This window comes from Mirounga leonina, unplaced genomic scaffold, assembly GCF_011800145.1.
Source record: "Mirounga leonina isolate KUSES-001 unplaced genomic scaffold, KU_Mleo_1.0 Mir_201, whole genome shotgun sequence".
NCBI classification, from domain to species: Eukaryota; Metazoa; Chordata; class Mammalia; order Carnivora; family Phocidae; genus Mirounga; species Mirounga leonina.
In genome coordinates, this window is record NW_023270504.1 from 9,916,591 (window position 1) to 9,935,473 (window position 18,883).

The 18,883-nt window shown below is 36.6% G+C and overlaps 1 protein-coding gene and 1 non-coding gene across 5 annotated transcripts in view; one reads left to right on the forward strand and one right to left on the reverse strand.

Moving 5' to 3' along the window:
* SOX5 (SRY-box transcription factor 5) overlaps positions 1 to 18,883 on the forward strand; it is a 1,007,739-nt gene that overhangs the window by 98,380 nt on the left and 890,476 nt on the right. The window lies entirely within an intron of this gene.
* Positions 16,029 to 16,132, reverse strand: LOC118025850. Its single transcript, XR_004683410.1, has one exon. It is a non-coding gene; the product is annotated as a U6 spliceosomal RNA (small nuclear RNA).

Consider the following 18,883-nt stretch of genomic DNA (forward strand, 5'->3'; position numbering starts at 1 on the left):
TTTTTAATAGATGCATTTAACGCAATATCTTCCTTCCTTCCTTCCTTTCGTTCTTTTTTTCAGAGAGAGAGCGAGCGAGCGAGCTGGGGGGAAGGGCAGAGGGAGAGGCAGCAAGAGAATCTTTTTTTTTTTTTTTAATTTTATTTATTTATATGAGAGAGAGAATGAGATAGAGAGCATGAGAGGGGGGAGGGTCAGAGGGAGAAGCAGACTCCCTGCTGAGCAGGGAGCCTGATGTGGGACTCGATCCCGGGACTCCAGGATCATGACCTGAGCGGAAGGCAGTCACTTAACTGACTGAGCCACCCAGGCACCCCTAACATGATTCCTTTTGAAAGCACCTGTATCACTAGCCCTTTTTACTGGCTATGAGACTAGGGCAAGGGATTAAACTCTGCACCTCAGGTTTTTCATCTATGAAGTGGGGCCAATAAGATTTCCCATCTCATGGGATTTTTATTAATACATGTAAAGTAATTAGAGGAGTGCCTGTGTATAATAAGTTCTTAAAAAGCTTTAAGTCTTATTAGAAGTACCAGTGGTGGTAAAAGACAGAGCAAACACAAGCTCTACATTCCAAAATGTGAAATACTGATATATATGTACTTACATACACACATCATATAAGCATGTATAAACACACATACATATGTATATTTTTGCAAATATACATTTTCCATTATTTCCCAGGGTATAGATTTCACATTCCATCAGAGGGAAGCCAAAATCTAAACATCTTATCTGAAACAGCCTTTAATTTGTACATGACTGCCAAGTAGGTAACACTATTTGTCAATGCACTTCTAAACTTAGGAAATTTAAGATTAGTTCTTAAAATTTTATTTCTTTAAGAAAACAATAAACATGGAAGCAAATTTAAAGAAAAGTATTCCATTTCAGTGGAGTGAATGAGGAGGGAAAGGTTTGTGTTTCTGGTTATGTCAGGGAAAAATAGCTGAAGAGTATAGATTTCAGTGTTCCAAAATAAAAAATGATGCCTGATCAGGACTGGAAGCTTCAGATCAAAAGGGCAATTTTAGAAAATTGTGCTGAGTGAATGAGGGCACTAGTTTATTGAAGAAATCAATTTGCTATCTTAACCAATGGCACTAGCACCATCCCTATAATCTCTGAAAATAGATAGACACTTTGCGGTTCACCAATACGTAGATTGCATCTGCTTCCTTACACCTGGCAAGCTCACACCCTTTTTGAAAAGATGGTATCGCAGGAGCTTTGTGGGTTTATGAAGCCACAAGTTTATTAGTTAGATAAAATCTCTAAGCGTTTAGGAGTTTAAAACTGTGTTGTCAAACCTATTTCAGTTATAATGGCAATTTCCAAAGTAAATATGACACAGTAACTTTTAAATCTTGTCATTCTGTTTCCTTGAGTGTGTGATTTGTGATAATCTATGGCAGGGCTTCCTGTCTTTGTTTTCAAATTTAGCTGTACATGGAGAGTAGCAATTGAAATACTGAAACTTAGAATCTACAAGTGGTAAGTTGTACACCTCCAATTACCCCCCAAAATTTTCTTGGATAAAGGTGGGCCAAAAATTTTAAAGGGAAAACAAATATGGCTTTATTATTATTTTTAACTTAAATATAATTAACACACATTATATTAGTTTCAGGTATACAACATAATGATTCAGTATTTCTGTATATTTTTGTGAAATGATCACCACAGTAAGTCTAGTTAACAACCATCACCATCATTGTTACCAAATTTATTTTTCTTGTGATGAAAACTTTTACGATAAACTCTTTTAGCAAGTTTCAAATATACAATACCGTATTATTAACTATAGTCATCATGTTGTATATCCCCATGACTAATTTATTTTATAGCTGGAATTTTGTACTTTTTAACTCCCTTCTCCCATTCCTCACCTCTCCCTCCTCCCTGCCCCCCCTTCTGGAAATCACTAATCTGTTCTCTGTATCCATGAGCTCATGTTTTGTTATTGCTGTTTATGTGAGTGGGTGGGTTTTTTTTTTTTTTAAGATTTCACATATAAGTGAGATCATATGGTATTTGTTTTTCTCTGATTTATTTCACTTAGCATAATGCCCTCAAGTTTTATCTATGTTGATGCAAATGGCACAATTTCATTCTTGTTTATGGCTGAATAATATTTCATTAAAGATATATGCCACAGTTTCTTCATCCATCCATCCAACTTAGGTTGCTTCCATATCTTGGCTATTGTAAATAATGCTGCAATGAACAAGGGGTGCATATATAGCTCTCAAATAAATAAATAAATAAATAAATAAAATATTTTAAAAATTCCAGAAACTTCAGCTTAAAACAAAACAAAAAACCACATCCTTGTCAACTCTTGTTAATTTTTGTCTTTTTGATAATAGTCATTCAAGCAGGTGTGAGGTGATATCTCATTGTGGTTTTGATTTGCATTTCCCTGATGATTAATGATGTTGAGCACCTTTTCATATACCTGTTGGCCATCTGTATGTCTTCTTTGGAAAAATGTAAATATGGCTCTAAATGTATAATGAAGTAGTCAGAGGAGAAAATAACATTGGGGACAGAATCCTCTTTAATATATTGTTCTGTCTCATTTAAGTGATCAAAAAGGTCTAATACAATAAAAACTTATTAGAACTCAGTGTTCAAAGACCTAAATAAGCCTTTTTTTTCCTCTTTTAGCATCTGATTTTAGGAATAGAAGCAAATCCTAAGGAAATAACATGATACCAATTAATGATTTTGGGAAAGCAAATTGTGAGGTGTTCATCTAGGTTATTATATTTTCTATCAAATTCTGTACACTGACTTTCTACATGAAGATTAATTTTTACTAGGAATAATAGGTGTAGAGTTAGGAAAACTGAAGTTTTCCAATTAAGTCCAGGCTTACTATATTACCAAAATGTAAATATGGGTATTTAGCTGTATTCTTAACATTACAAAAATAGTCTCTGAAAGAATAGCATATACATATAATATATAAATACATATTATTTCAATATAATAACATGATGAGATATATATCTTGTATATTGTTGGATAGTTTCCAGAGCTCTTCCACATATATCATAGCATCCTCAGATAATCTTATGAAGGGCCAGTAGAATAAACTTCATTTTGCAGATGCAGATATTGGCAAGAGAGAAGAAAATGATGCAACCCAGAATGCTATTAATTAATAACTGAACTGGGATTAAAGTCTCCAAGAGCAGACAATATTCCATAATTTTAAGCTGAAGTATAATTTTATGGAGATGATAATATGAAACAAAATTGCTTTGTAGTATTACTAACCTTAAAACATTGGTGCTACATGGGAGCAAGATGTCTCAAAGAACAGGCTTTTATTTTCTTGGCTATCATCACTGCCAAATTAAGTGTTCAGTGGAGATTAGGTCTTATTATTACTGTTACATAGATTTTGAAAAATTCCTAGACATACCACCCCAAACAAAGTAAATTAGTGCTACTGAAAAAAAGATGATAATTTATGATATGCTTATGAGAACTATTGTTAAGTTAGCAACATTGTTGCTATTTTAACCACCATTTAGAAAGCTGGAATTTCTTCCCAGAAACTAATTGGTATGAATTGCTATTTTAGTGGGGATAGAATATAATGACCCATGGTTTTATGCATTTGAGCAAAGTGACGGCATCACTACTTAACTCTAAGGGTCATAGTGGCCACTTTTATGAATTAAATGACCAGTGGAGAGCACCCCAAACTTTGTGAAATAAATCCTCCCACAAAGTAATGTTTCTTGTTGTATAGCTTGAACAATGAATTCGGTATGTATCACTGGGTGAGCCTGGTGTACTTAGACATTTGTCTTTTTTCTTCCTTCTCTAAATATATTGGCATGTAGTAGAGGGCACCCAAATCTCAAGCCAAACATACATGAATACATGCAAATTCTTGCTCTTGGGAAAGCAAGACTCTAATGGTTGTTCACTTATAGGGGAAGGGCGTTTGGTGATGCTATTTTACATTCTTCAACAAAATATGGTCTACAACAAGAAATTAATTCCAAATTACCAAGTCAGTTTGGACTGGCTACATGGTACAGTAATATACGTAGAGTCGTAGAGGGATGAGTTAAAGTCTTCTGAAAGAGTCTGTGTGGAGGAAACTACATGAAGAACTATTACCACTGCTGCTCTGTGGCAGTTTGTCAGTACAGTGCTGCCTTCTCATAACCCTGAAACCCATCTGCATTCTCCAAAAGGGGGGGAAGACGCATGTGTGAGGGAGTACTTGAGAGGGGATAATGGCATGATCAGAGGTAACCCCCTACACATTATTCCTCATGATGTGAAAAGTCTTTTACAGGGACCAGGGAGATTCTGAACTGAATAAGTCCAAGTGAAAACAATTCTAGAAAACGTTGCAGTTTGAACCTAATCCACTTAACTTGGTCTGTCTTCAAGTCGCCACTTGCTTAGAGTTCATTCTTTCAGAAGTTGAGCACCTCTGTCATTGAGTAGTGGTCAGATTAACTGTGCTGTCCTGCTACTTGCTGGCTGAAGTCGTTTTTGTTACTTCGAATGTAAGCTTTTAGAAAGCTATAAAGTACAGCGACAGACACGATCATATTCAATTGGACATGCTTTCTGCAGATTTGTTAAGGATTTAGTCTACACATTCGTAGCATTTAGTTGCCATGGAGATGACCTCGGTAGTAAGAGGAACAGCCTTTAGGTTGGACCTCAGATTTTCCTTTCGTTTCCATTTAATTTGATTTGACTGCAGAATGTCGCTTCCATTGCATTGATTAAGCTTCATCGCTGCCACCAGCCCTGTTAGGAAGGTGAAAGGGCAGGCCAGCCGCTGTCATTTGGCACCCCTACCCTTTTCTGATATCAATACAGATAGGCTTTCGAGATGAGAAACTCCTTCACTACATTGATGCAGACACAATTTCTCTTGCTCACTTCATGAAATATAATAAAACTAGAATTATGCTCAAAAGTTTTATTCACTCAAAAGCACACTCTATATAACCTCAAGTTTTCTCTTTTTTCAGCTCCATGCTTTGGAAGTTATAATATCTAATGTATGAAAACAAAAAATTACTGTCTTCGGTTTCCCTTAAAAACTTTTTTTTTTTTTTTAAAGATTTTATTTATTTATTTGAGACAGAATGAGAGAGAGAGAGCACATGAGGGGGGAGGGTCAGAGGGAGAAGCAGGCTCCCTGCCGAGCAGGGAGCCCGATGCGGGACTCGATCCAGGGACTCCAGGATCATGACCTGAGCTGAAGGCAGTCGCTTAACCAACTGAGCCACCCAGGCGCCCCCTTAAAAACTTTTTTAAGTTAAACTCTGCATTTGCCTACTTTTTGAAATATTTTATAGTTTAAATGAATCAGAAATAAATGACAGAATTAAACTATACACATATGAAGCATTAATTTCTGCTTATATGGATTGGAAGTGCTATCCTTAGGTATTAATTAAGATAAGTTGGAAGCAAAATGATGCATTAGACAAAGTTTCTCTTTGGTACCCTGTACTGCTTCTTTCTGCTGCCTTTTTTTTTTTTTTTTCCTGCTGCTTTCTTTATTTCCTTCCCTGACTTTTAATGCCATCAGTAACCCAGAACTCATCAATCTTATCTTTTAGGTAAAACAAAAACAAAAACAACAAAGTTGATAAATTAATTCAACACTAAGCTTTGAGAAATTAAACTTGTTAACTTCCTTAGGAGTACAGCATTTATATTTCGCTAGAGAAGAGGAGAACATTATTTAACACAAGAAACTTAGGAGAACTCCAGTAACAAACTGGGGAAGACAGTTTGATAGGAAGCCTTCCAGATGCTTGTCAAATCATAGCACTTAGATTTCAGCCTCGATATGAATGCTTGGTTCTGCTGGATTTAGGAGGTTACCGTGTTAGGTTTCTTTAAATATGCTATAATTTGGATGGGGGAAGCCCTCAGTTTCTTGATGGAACATATACAAGAAACCTTTGAATTCATGGCTGGAAAACATAGGAGTCAGCAATTACTGTAGATATGCCAGCACTTTGGGGGCAAAGGACCTTGACTAGGGCATCGTAATTTCATGTTTTTTAAAGAAAGGTAGCTTTATTGGGGCACCTGGGTGGCTCAGTTAATCGTCTGTCTTTGGCTCAGGTCATGATTCCAGGGTCCTGGAATCTGCAGGGAGCCTGCTTCTCCCTCTCCCTCTGCTGCTCCCCCTGCTTCTGTGCTTGCTCTCTCTCTCTCTGTCAGATAAATAAAATCTTTAAAAAAGAAGAAAGGTAGCTTTATTGACTAGGATTGAGATTAGGGGAAAAAGGAAGCCATGATTGCTATTTAAATCTCGGTTTCTTGGTTTGTGGGGTTTTGGCCAGAATCAGGCATGGTGTCCTTTGGGAATTGCCTCCAGCATTCTATACAATGTCTGTTTGGATAGTTCCTGTTATTTCTGTTGGAAGTCTATAAAGTGATGTGCATTAGGAAAGTACTGACAACTTTTTTGGTCTCTGCTATAGTAACTGCACCTATTTAGACCAGTTTTGCTGTGTTGGAATATTCTAGAATTCCAGTTAACAATAGAGTGAAAGTCATAATGTGACTGCCTTTACTTGTTAACTCTAAATGATGTAGAGTACTGTTTGTCAAACTGTAATGTGCATCTGAGTCACCTGGATATCTTGTTAAAATGCAAGTTCTGATTCAGAAGGCCTGGGTGGGGCCTGAGATTTTTGTGTTGCTAATGAGTTGCCAGCTGGGGCTGATGTTGGTTATACACTTTGTAGAGTAGGGACCTAGGGCAGGTTCTCAGTCTCAGTGAACATTGGAATCACCTGGGAAGATTTAAAACATCTATTCCTGGGTCCCATCCTACCCCAGAGATTAATATTTAATTGAGTAGAGTGTGGCTGGGTATCAGGATTTTTAAAAGCTCTCCAGGTGATTTTGATGTTCAGCCAAGGGTGAACACCACTGATTAGATAATGGACCTGTGAAGATGGGGAAAACATGGAGAGATGATCGTGTTGTAAAAAATATTTTCAAAACCTTCCTCAGGGTTTTATTTTTACTATTAATTTGGAGGTTTTAAAGACACCGAGCCAAATATGTAAATAAAAACCGATTTGTCATTCCATTCATTAACTGCAATTATTAGTCTACAAGTGAACATTTACCAATACTATCTTCAGCATTTCCTTCTTTTTAAGATAATTTTAAGATAGGTTGGCAGATTTAGCAAATCAAAATAAATACTGAGGTGCCATTCCAGGCTGTTGAATCAGAACCTGTATTTTAACAAGATACTCAGGTGATTCATATGCACAATATAAATATTGCATGGGACACACTTTAAAAAATAAAATTTACTTGGGTGTCCTGTATTTTTTATCTTATCTTGTAACTCTATTTAGGAAGTAATTAACATTTATTTCATTACAGAATAAAATGGAAAGTAGTGTTCTGAGTTTAGGGAACACTTTTAATATCTTGCTTCTCATTTCACCTCATCTTCCTGTGTCTGCAATGCCCACTGATTTTTAAGCCTAACATAAAATAAAACTAGCTAATAGACCTCACGATGTCATGCTGTGTATTAGAAACAAATAAAATATGCCATTCTGTGTATTTATGTAAGCATGGGAGACAGCCCTACCACTTTGAGGGTGGCAATCAGTTTACGTTAAAAATTGTTTTACATCTTTTTCTTAGATTTAAATAATTGTCACAGATTTTAAAACCCTCTTATTTAAGGAATTCAGAAGCCACCTTGTTGTAACTAAAGTGTAACAATTAGTTGTGCTTATAAAACTACAAATACCAGAATTCCCCCAGAAAGAGAATTATCGCAAGGCTTATCTTCCTATGAAAGAAACAGTCCCACAAGGCTAAAAAATGTTGTGTCTATATACCCAAATAAGAAATGCTAATCTTTTAAAAAATTACTTAGATTAACCAAAATGTCAAAGTTCAGCATTGTTAAAAGCAACATTTAACCTGGCTCATGTTGATAGCAGTGTCTTACGAATCACAGATATTGAAAAAACAGGTTATAAAAGTTTAGTCACAAAAATTAATTTTTAGGTTAAGGTAAAAAATATATCATTGACATTATTAGATTTTTCTTTCAACTGTCTCCCCTTTTGGAGTCTTTGTCACACATCTGGTACTCTATTAAGAAGACATTCATATGCTGGTATTGAATGCAGTGATTTGCGCTTTAAAATGTAGTGTTGAGAACTCTATTTGGAATGTGTTGCTGCATATAAGATTGAGCTTTAATAGTGTTATATTTCAGTCTATAAATAACTTTTACTTCCTATCTGACATTAAAACAATGTATGGCATTTGGCAAAAAGTAAACTGCCAAATGATTTCTTAAGTGCCTAGTTAAGGGATGTCATTGTAAATTTTTTTATCCTGGTGAAAAACACTGTCAGAATATGTCTTAGCTTTACTAATCCCTCAAAATAAATTATTTATTTTGGCAATATGAAATCATAAATGCTAATCAACATTCTGAAAAGTGTGGCATTGTTGGTTTTTATTTATAGTGAGTCAAGTTAATAGGTATATCATGTAGTGAAGTTATACTGTCACAATCAGGAAGGTAAATTATAACCAAGGCCTCACACTTGAAAATGTGGTGAACAAGGGAGGACAGAGCACGTTTATTTGCAGTCCCAGTGACGCACTGGGGTGAATGGACATATCAGTGGCTTCAGAGTCAAATCTCGTATGACCCAACTGGACCTCAGTTCCTTCATTTGTAAAATGAGAGAAGAAATATTCCTTCATTGAGTTGTGAAGATTAAGATAATGTTATGTAAAGTCCCTTAGATGATGCCAGTAGATATTCAGAAAAAAGTTAATTTCCACCTCAACCATCCTGATCCCCTAAATCCCTCCAGCCCATTTGGAGGATTCTCCTTCCTTGGTAGAGTTTCTAGAAATATCATATGGCATGAGGGAGGCTAAAAAGAGGTAAACTATTAACTTTTACTTGGCCAGATGTAAGCTCAAATGTGATTGTGTTAGGTGAAGGCTAGTTAAAGTCCACTGAGGAAAACAATTTCTAATGATGAAAAGAATACTCGCCTTTAAGTGAAAAGGCAGAAGAGCTGCTACCAGGACTAACTAGACGCTTGACTCCATGCAAATTATTTAATTGTTCTTGGCTGAGGTTTCTTTACCGTTACAAAAGGAGTAATGTTGAATTGTAATATAGCTTGGTTTCCCTCCAGCTCCTCTCACTGTAATGCTTCCTGGGTTGGGTTCCCTGAGGTGCTAAGTTGGAGATTGGGAATGTTCTTGGGATCAACACCTACGAGGGAGTAGGCCCCAGGACCAGGCATCGGGAGGAGCTGTACTGAGATGTAGTTATAACTCAGGCCTCAGTGGATCCCTGGAGAGCTTGAGCACTGCATGGTCCTTCAGAGTTTTTGTGACTGAGGCAAGGGTACTCAGCCTCTTTTGCTCTAAACCCTTTCTAGGGGCATGACTCTGGGCAAGACAGCTCCCCTCATTCCCCTGGGGGCAGGTCCTGAGGAGTAGTCACGTAGAAATTAGCAGCAGCCAGAGCACCTGGCAGCTAGAATGAGTGCCTCAGTCTTGGAGGGGCATTTGAGACAGCCTCTACTGCGTGAGGTTAGTTTTCTAGCATCTCAGGGTCATGGCCTTATACTCAGCAGAATATCAGTCTTTACGGCAGTGCTATCATTTTCAGAGATGTTTTGGGGGAAATGCTAAACTTTAGGGGTGCCTGGGTGGCTCAGTTAGGCCTCTGCCATTGGCTCAGGTCATGATACTGGGGGCCTGGGATCAAACCTTGCATTGGGCTCCCTGCTTGGGGCTCCCTCTGCCCCTCCCCCTGCTCGTGCTCCTTCTCCCTCTCAAATAAATAAAATCTTTTAAAAAATTAAAAAAAAGAAATGCTAAACTTTGGAATCTCTAGGTGTATTGGGGGGGTTGTTCTTTTGAGTATAGGCCATGCGTGTACATTTTCTGAAGTTAAATTAATCAAAATACTCTGATAAAGTCTTCACTGAATTTTGCAGGAGGATAGACTTTTTGTACTATTTCTAAGAGATCTCTCATACAAATTTCTCCAAAGGCATCATGGAAAATAGCCTCAGCTTTTGGAGTTCCATTTGTAATTGTGACCAAAACCCAAAGTGCTCAAGTACAGTATGAGACATTTTAAAAAATTCAAATAGGCCATTATACAAATCACTGAGAAAATCAGCCTACTTTGGTACTTTATTTTCTTTTAAAAAGATTTTATTTATTTATTTGAGAGAGAAAGAGCATGAGCAGGGTGAGGGGCAGAGGGAGAAGCAGGCTATCTGCTCAGGGGCTCAATCCCAGGATCTGAGGATCATGACCTGAGCAGATGGCAGATGCTTAACTGACTGAGCCATCCAGGCACCCCTACTTTGGTATTTTATTTTATTTTATTTTATTTTATTTTATTTTATTTTATATGTTCATTTAGCCAACATATAGTACATCATTAGTTTTTGATGTAGTGTTCAATGATTCATTAGTTGCATATAACACCCAGTGCTCATCACATCACATGCCCTCCTTAAATACCCATCACCCGGTTACCCCATCCCTCCAACTTTTACTTTGGTACTTTAAAAAGTGTTTTTCTTCAGATTCTGTTCCAGCTTTGAGTATGGAAATTCTTCCTCTCTCAGTACTGTTTATTCATCTTTAGTTGGTCATTTTTCAAATATGAGGATGGTATGTTTCACAGATGATGGGCTGTGGATTAGCCCTCCGGGCTGGTACCTTGCAGTGAAGATTTTTTATTTTTTTGAAGATATTTTTATGTTAGTTGAAACACAGGGAACTGAATGGATAAGACCATCAAGAAGATAAAGCTAACTTTATCTTCATCTAAAGAAGTTCAGTGTATTAAATACCAACGCATTCTTGCAAGGGTCTTATTCAGTGGAAGAGATAAAGAGTGAACCTCTATATCCCCTTTGTTGGCCTGAAAATGGAATGTCAAGCAACATATAATCATCTTTCTTGTTTAAAAAAAAAAAGGAAAGTGAGAGAAAGCGATTTCTATTTGTGTCAGATTTTAGATGTCTTAATATTCTTTCCTGTCTAATTTTGCAGAAAGTGATAATAGAGTTCCTGTCAAATTAGAGGCTACAGACTTTTAACCTATGTCGTGAAAAAAAAAAAAAACCACATTAGTTATTATTACCATAAACATAATTCAAATAAATATTTAGTTGTAATACCATTATGTTGAAGGGTGCATTCCAAGCATATAATTTTGCTCTCATTATAAATATTAAAAATTCAGAATGATAGTACACTGGAGAAGAAAAGAAAAAAAAGAAACAACAGAGGTTTTTGGAGTCTTTTGCTTCCAAAGATGGAGTTTCAGTGTAAATTCATAATTGGAAAAATTGGAATGAAGTGATTCCCATAAAGAATTATGCATCTCTGTTACTTATGGAACATGAAATTATTTTCTAAAATACCATAAATCCTGCCGCATGTTTCTATCTGTGAGTCAGAAACTAAAGTGAATAGTATCAAGAGTGGATCAAAGTGAGAAAAGAAAGAAGAAAGTAGAAAACTCACTGTGTGCAACTTCATAGAAAGAGCTCCAAGCAAGTGATATATCTGACCTTTGCTGAACCAGTAGTTGAACCTGTTTTATTAGTCACCTGAGAATTACTTGCTTGAGTGGGATTGTTGAATGTGAAAATGATGCTGGACCAATCTTTAGAATTTTTCAGACCTTTATTAAACTGATGACAATTTTGAGTGTCTCATCATTACATTTTCCAAATACCAGTAAATAGAGCACACATTTTCATAGTTCAAGTTTATGCATAAAATATCTAAGCAGGTGCATTTTCAGTGTTAAAGGGTATTTTCTCAACCAAATTATTAGAAAAGAGAATGAATGAGAAAACAAAGAGCATACTCTAGAGAAGTCCTTTCTAACATTGCTTTTAGCAGTATTATCAAATTGGGTCACAGATAATTAGATTAATTTGACTACCCTATGGTTTTATTTGGAGAAATGTAATGTGGCAACTCTCTTTGCTCTTGGATATCTATAGGATACAAGAAAATGGAAACACTCGGCCTTCAAAAAGGAAAGAGCTATTATGTCACGCTCAATCAGAGAGATGTAGACATTGATAGAGTATCAACACCTGAAGCCACTCTATTAAAGCATGCTTGGTTCCGCAAGCAAAAGTCACAGAAAATTGGCTCATGTTTCACCATCTAGGCTTGCTACCACTTGGTTTCCTTTAATTGGCTATCATGTCCATTTACCAGAAATTGGCTCTGTTTTCCAGCTGCTGGATGTAGGAGTGATTTACTTGTGTGAGTGTTCTCAGGATTACACCTGCAAGAGTGTAGTTTCAGACATCCTTTTTCTTAGAAAAATTACTAACTCTGTGTATCTGAATAGGCATACTACAAAGGAATTATAAAATCTAGAACCTGAGAGGCTTTTCAAAGGATCTGACTTGTCTTAAAGACAGTATTAGCATAGAGCGGTCATGAAAGCCCCTGGGTGGGCCCTGGTCTATAACGTATTATTAAGTATAATTTAAGGATCGTATCAAAGGAATTGAAAAATAAATAGTATAGCACAATTCTTGGTATAGGCATTTTACCTAATATAGGGAAGCTTATAAACCCACATCTTAATGCTACACTGAGTAGATTGCTTTCATGTTAGAGCATAACCACTTAAGTATGCAGTTTTGTTCAACATTTTAAGAAATCAGGGTCGTTTGTTGTTTTTGTTTTTTGTTTCTGCTTATTTCACATTGTAGTGGCTTTTTGTTTGTTTTTTGTTTTTGTTTTTTTTTAGGAAAAAAAATCCAGCATTTAACTTTGCTTTTCTGAACTAACAGGCATTTATGGTTATCTAATTACTGTAACCATGTATTTCCTTAAATGTTGTTCACTAGTAGTTTAACCACAAATACAGATGCTCTAATTTCTACTCTTTTATAGATTTTCTGAATAGGGTCCACTGCTGTCATCAGGGGAAGGTTCACGTAAATCTAGAGTAAATATTTTAAAAATATAAGAATGAGTACTTTAAATGTAAAGGAAGATAAATGTAACATTCTTCTGAAACAAGTCTAGTAAGGATTTTAAGTTTTTAAGACTTTCTATTTAATTACTTTGCATTGAAGCCAGCTGGTTTGGTAACTTTCATGACCTTATATTCCCTGAATGTTCTCATAAATCAAAGGAAGAATATGCTCAATTCTAACATTAGTCCTGGGGAAAATTCCATATTTGAAAACAAAAGAAAGAAAGGTAGAATCAAGGTTGCCTTGGGAATTTTGAGGTCCTTGGTAAGGTTAATTGGGAGGGCATAAATTCCTTTATCCTCAGATTTTTCTTTTCCTTTCTCTTTTCTCCCCCTAAGCTTTCCTGCCCTCTAACCCACCAATTTCTCTTGCAGCTTGAGCCTTCACACTTCAACATTGAACTTGGAGATATAAAAATATTCTAACAGGCAGGGGAATGGCCTTGATGATCTCTTAAAGTTCTTTTTAGTGCTCTATTTTAAATTCCAATGATTTAATAGAAACTCAACGGTGAAATGGCCCTCTGGAGGTCATCAGTTGTAGTCCCCTCCATGTAAGAATGCCTCCTACCTTCTGGGAGTTGGCACTAACAGCCAGTCCCAAGGGACCTCTTTATTATTCTCTGAATTTCTTCAACACTATGGACTTAACTTGTTGGCCAGTTGGGAGAAGTGCACATCAGATTTGAGAATTTTTCTAGCTGTACATTTTACCTTCTTCCTCACTTAGGTTTTAAATATATAAATCACTGCTTGAATGAGTCACTCTTTTGAAAGAGATCTACGTTAAAGGTTTCAGGTGTTGTTTTGAGGTGGAGTGGAATTTCTGGTAGATGAGAATTGAAGGAAGTCAGAATCCATTGAGATCAAGCAATTCAATAAACATTAGTTGAGGACTTCCGTATAAGGGGTTGTAAACTCTAATGCCTCAGAAGACAAGGCTGGTAGCATAAATCTTGAATTAAGCCCTAAATAAGGCAATAGGGATGGTGTGAGGCCTGAGCATTTCAGACCTGGTGCTGGCATTCTTGTGGCAGCTGCCCTGCCCAAAGCATGCCCAAAGTTTGCAAACCCTTAAGTCTCTATGCATGGTATCTGTTTTGTCTTGTGGGAGATTCATAAGTGAACACCAAAAATTCCTGACTTTACTGAGGTACAACAGTGATAAAAAAATTATTAATCAAATAGTGGCTACTATTTATAGAGTGGCTGCTAGGTCCTAGGCACCCTGCCACTCTTATTCAATCCTTATGCTTATCCTATGCGATAGTCCTATTCAACTCTATTTCAGATGGGAAGGTGGGGGCCCAGAGATCAATTACTTGCTCGTAGTCACTCCTTTAATTATTGTTAGAGGCCAGGTTAAAACTGAAGTCCCCTAACTTAGCAACTTCCAAAACCCATGCTTGTAACCATTATTCAGGTGTATCTCAGGCTATCTACTGTGAGATGTTAATGGATATCTGCTTTTTTTTTTTTTTAATTGATGATTCTGTAATCAAATAATGGCAAACAAAAATTGAGTTACAGAAGGTTACATCCCACACCTTACTCACTATGGGACTTTGTCCAGATCCTTTAATTTTACTGTGTTGTGAATCCCCCAAAATAGGTATATATATTTTGCAGTGTTTCCCAAGCTAATGTGAATTGTACAAATTGCCTCAAGTCCTAGTGTTCTAGGGAACAAACTTTGAGAAACTCTTATCTGTTAATACCCAGCCCTCTCACTGAGAAGTTTTGTCATTAAAGAGCAAAGTATTTTGGGTGCACACAAGATAGATGTTAATCAGAGAATGTGTCAGAGGGAAGGTAGAATTTGGCATTGGGTCCTAAAAATAGATGATATTTTCATAGATTATTATATTTACATAGATGATATTGGGCATTAGAGAACATTCCAGGAGAAATTATTTCAGTCAGACAATAGTGCAAACATACACATAGAGAACGGAATGTGCAAAGGTGAATTTGGGGAACGTAGAAAAAATTGGTAGATTAGCATCATTTGATATTTATCGTGTTAATCTTAACGGTTGATTATATTTTAGAAGATTGTTTTTTTTTTTTCAAATATTAGAAAAGCTCACTTGAGGAAAATTTCAAGTCTTATGACAGAATATCATCTTCAGTCATATTATTAAAATTACTCATTGAACAAATATTTATGACTGCTTATTATATTCAGAGCTCTGTTTGGGGTGCTGAGGCTACAACTGTAAATAAGGTATACAAGCTTCCTGTTCTCAGACAACTTGCAGACAAAAGCAACACAAACATAAAAAAGGCAACAACACAATGTCAACTAGTGATAAGTACTATGCAGAGAGAGAAAATAGGCCAATGTGGTGAAGAGTGCCTTAATGGCTATTTCAGAATAACAAGAAGGGACCAGACATTTGAAGATCATGGGGATAACGTATTAGGCAGAGAGAACAGCTGTTCAATATCCTTAAGGAAGAAATGAATTTGAGGTTGTGAGGAATAGTGAAAAGGCTAATGTGGTTGGAGCATTGGCTAGGAGGAAAATGGTAAGAAGAGTTCAGAGAGATTGACAAGAACCAGACAAGAGAGTAAGGAGTTAGAATTTTTTTTAAGCGTCATGGTTAACAGTTTAAGAAGGGGCTTGACTCTGTGTGTGTGTGTGTGTTTGTGTGTATGTGCATGCGCACACATGGCCATAATCTCTGGCTGCTTTGTGAATAAATTTTAAGGGGAAAGAGTAGAAGTAGGGGACCAGTTAGAAGTGATTGCAATAGTCTAGGTAGGACTACTTTGGACTGGGGGTGGTAGTTAAGATGGAGAGAAGTTGACACATGAACATACAGGGTTTTTAAACTGAAGTATAGTTGGCATACTGTGTTACATTAGTTTCAGGTGTACAACATAGTGATTCAACAAGTTCACATGTTATGCTATGCTCACTACAAGAGTAGCTACCATCTGTTACTGTACAAAAAATATGGAACACTTTACAAGTTTGGGTGTCTTATTTGCACAGGGGCCATGCTAATCTCTGTATTGTTCCAATTTCAGTATATGTGCTGCCAAAGAGAGCAAAACATACAGGTGTTTAAGGACATGCTAATGAAATGGATGTGTGGGATAAATGGAAGGAAATTAGGTGTAGATTGGTGGTATTTGTTGATGAGACTGAGGGAGGTTTAGGTGGGAAATCAGAAGTTTTGTACTGGACACATTAAGTTGGAGATGTGCATTAGACATTCTAGTAGAGAGGTCAAATAAACAATTGGACAGGTGAATCTTGAATTCGAGGGTGAGGTCTGTGCTGGAGATATAGGGATATCCACATTATTCCACTAACAGAGTTGAGAAGGTCTACCTACCCGTAGTAAAAGACATTTTTTTAAAAGATTTTATTTATTTATTTGACAGAGAGAGACACAACGAGAGAGGGACACAAGCAGGGGGAGCGGGAGAGGGAGAAGCAGGCTTCCTGCTGAGCAGGGAGCCTGATGCGGGGCTCGATCCCAGGACCCTGGGATCATGACCTGAACTGAAGGCAGACGCTTAATGACTGAGCCACCAGGTGCCCCTTAAAAGACATTTTACAAGGCAAAATAAATAAATAAATTTGTTAATAAAAAATTAAAAGTGACTAGAGTATACAAATTACTATAGTGTAACCTTGGTTTGGGGTACTACCAGTTTTGTTGTCATTTATTAAGTGCTGGTAGAGAAGCAGGAAGACATTACATTTTTGTAGTGAATACCTAGAAAGTCTTCTGGAGTTCAAATACCCATCTCCTCTACGATTTCTGGACAAATGTATTTCCAGCAGAAGCCTGAATGCTCAGGATTGGAAGGGCATGTGTTTGCCTCCCAGGGCAGGCAATTCTAGGTTTATAATGTTCTTCCTTTTCTTGAATAGATATTTTTCCACTCATAATCTTCCCTCCATTTTTACCAAATGCTACAGTTTCAGACTTAGAAGAGGGTCCAATCCTCACTCTTTATAATGACCCCTCATGTATTTTGAGAAAGCTATTGTGCCTTTCTGGTTTCCTCGGTTAAGCATACCCGGTACTTTTAGTTATTTCTCATGTGACATGACTTTAAGTCCTCTGTCCATTCTGGTTACTCCTGTTTCTAGAGCATTTCTCTGCATTCTTCCCCAAGCAGGGCACCTGGCATTACTGTGTTCCCCATAGTACTATGGCTTTGTTTCAACAAGACTGAGTGGAGGAAATCTTTGGCTTCTAATTTTTAGATACCATACTTATGTTAATGGGAAACAGTTCAACGTCCCTATGCTTTTTTTTTTTTTAATAAAATAACCTTTAACTTTATAATAGTTTTAGATTATAAAGCTAAAAGATAGTACAGATCATGACATATTCTCCATCCAGTTCTCCCAGTTTACATTTTATATTACTCTGATATGTTCAGCACAACTAAGTAACCAACATTGGGTACTTTGTTGTTAACTATAATTTATTTGGATTTCCTTAGTTTTTAGGGAAATGTCCCTTTTCTGTTCTAGGGATTTATCCAGGATACATATTACTTTTAGTTGTCATGTCTCATTACTTTCTTCTGGACTGTAACAGTTTCTCAGATTTTCCTTGTTTTCCATGACCTTGACAGTCAGGCATTTTGTAGAATGTCTCTCAATTTGTGGTTGTCTATTTTTTTTTTATGGTTGGACTGGGGTTATGGGTTTTGGGGAGGAAGATCACAAAGGTGAAGTGCCAATCTTATTATATCAAGGGCACATACTGTCAACTTGACTTATCACTGACACTAACCTTTGATCACCTGGCCATGGTGTCTCTATTGTGAGGTTACTTTATTCTCTGTTTCTATATTGTACTCTTTGGAAGAGCAGCCCACACTCAAGAGGTGAAGAGTTAAACTCCATCTCCTCAAGGTTGAGTATTTACATAAATTATTTGGAATTCTATATGGGAGATTTGTCAGTTTCCCCCATTTATTTATCTACTCATTTATTTATGTAAGTATGGACTCATGGATATTTATCTGATACTTTGGATTATAATTCAATAGTATATTATTTATTGCTCAAATTGTTCCAGTTTTGGCCAATGGAAGCTTTTGCCTATTGGCCTCTATGTTCCTTTGACATACCCCCACCATTTTGTTTTTCCCTGTTCTTTTAAAATCTGTGCTGCTGTAACTCATGAATCTCCTAACTTATACTATGCTATTGTTTTTTTTGGGGGGGGGGTTGGGTATAAAGACAAGGCTTATGATTGTCCTTGTTAAATTTCACCTTCTTGGAGCTTCCGTTACCAATAACAATAGCTTCTTTTTTTTTTTTAATTAATTTATTTATTTGACAGAGACAGAGATAGCGAGAGCAGGAGCACAAGCAAGCGGGAGTGGGAGAGGGAGAAGCAGGCTTCCCGCAGAGCAGGGAGCCCGATGTGGGACTTGATCCCAGGACCTTGGGATCATGACCTGAGCCGAAGGCAGCCGCTCAACCGACTGAGCCACCCAGGCGTCCCAATAGCTTCTTTTTTTTTATAGCTATATTATTTATTTATAAATTAGAAGTATTGATAGCTTTGCTAATATAAGTTGAAGATGATACATATTTCACAAATGATTAAAATCCTAAATTAATGAGATAAAGATAAAATTACACATATTTAAATGTTTAATTTAAGTACAAAACCCTTTCACTCTAAAATACTTTGTATTTGTGTTTTGGATACCCAGTCTTTTTTTAATTTATTTTAATTTATTTTTTATTGTTATGTTAATCACCATACATTACATCATTAGTTTTTGATGTAGTGTTCCATGATTCATTGTTTGCATATAACA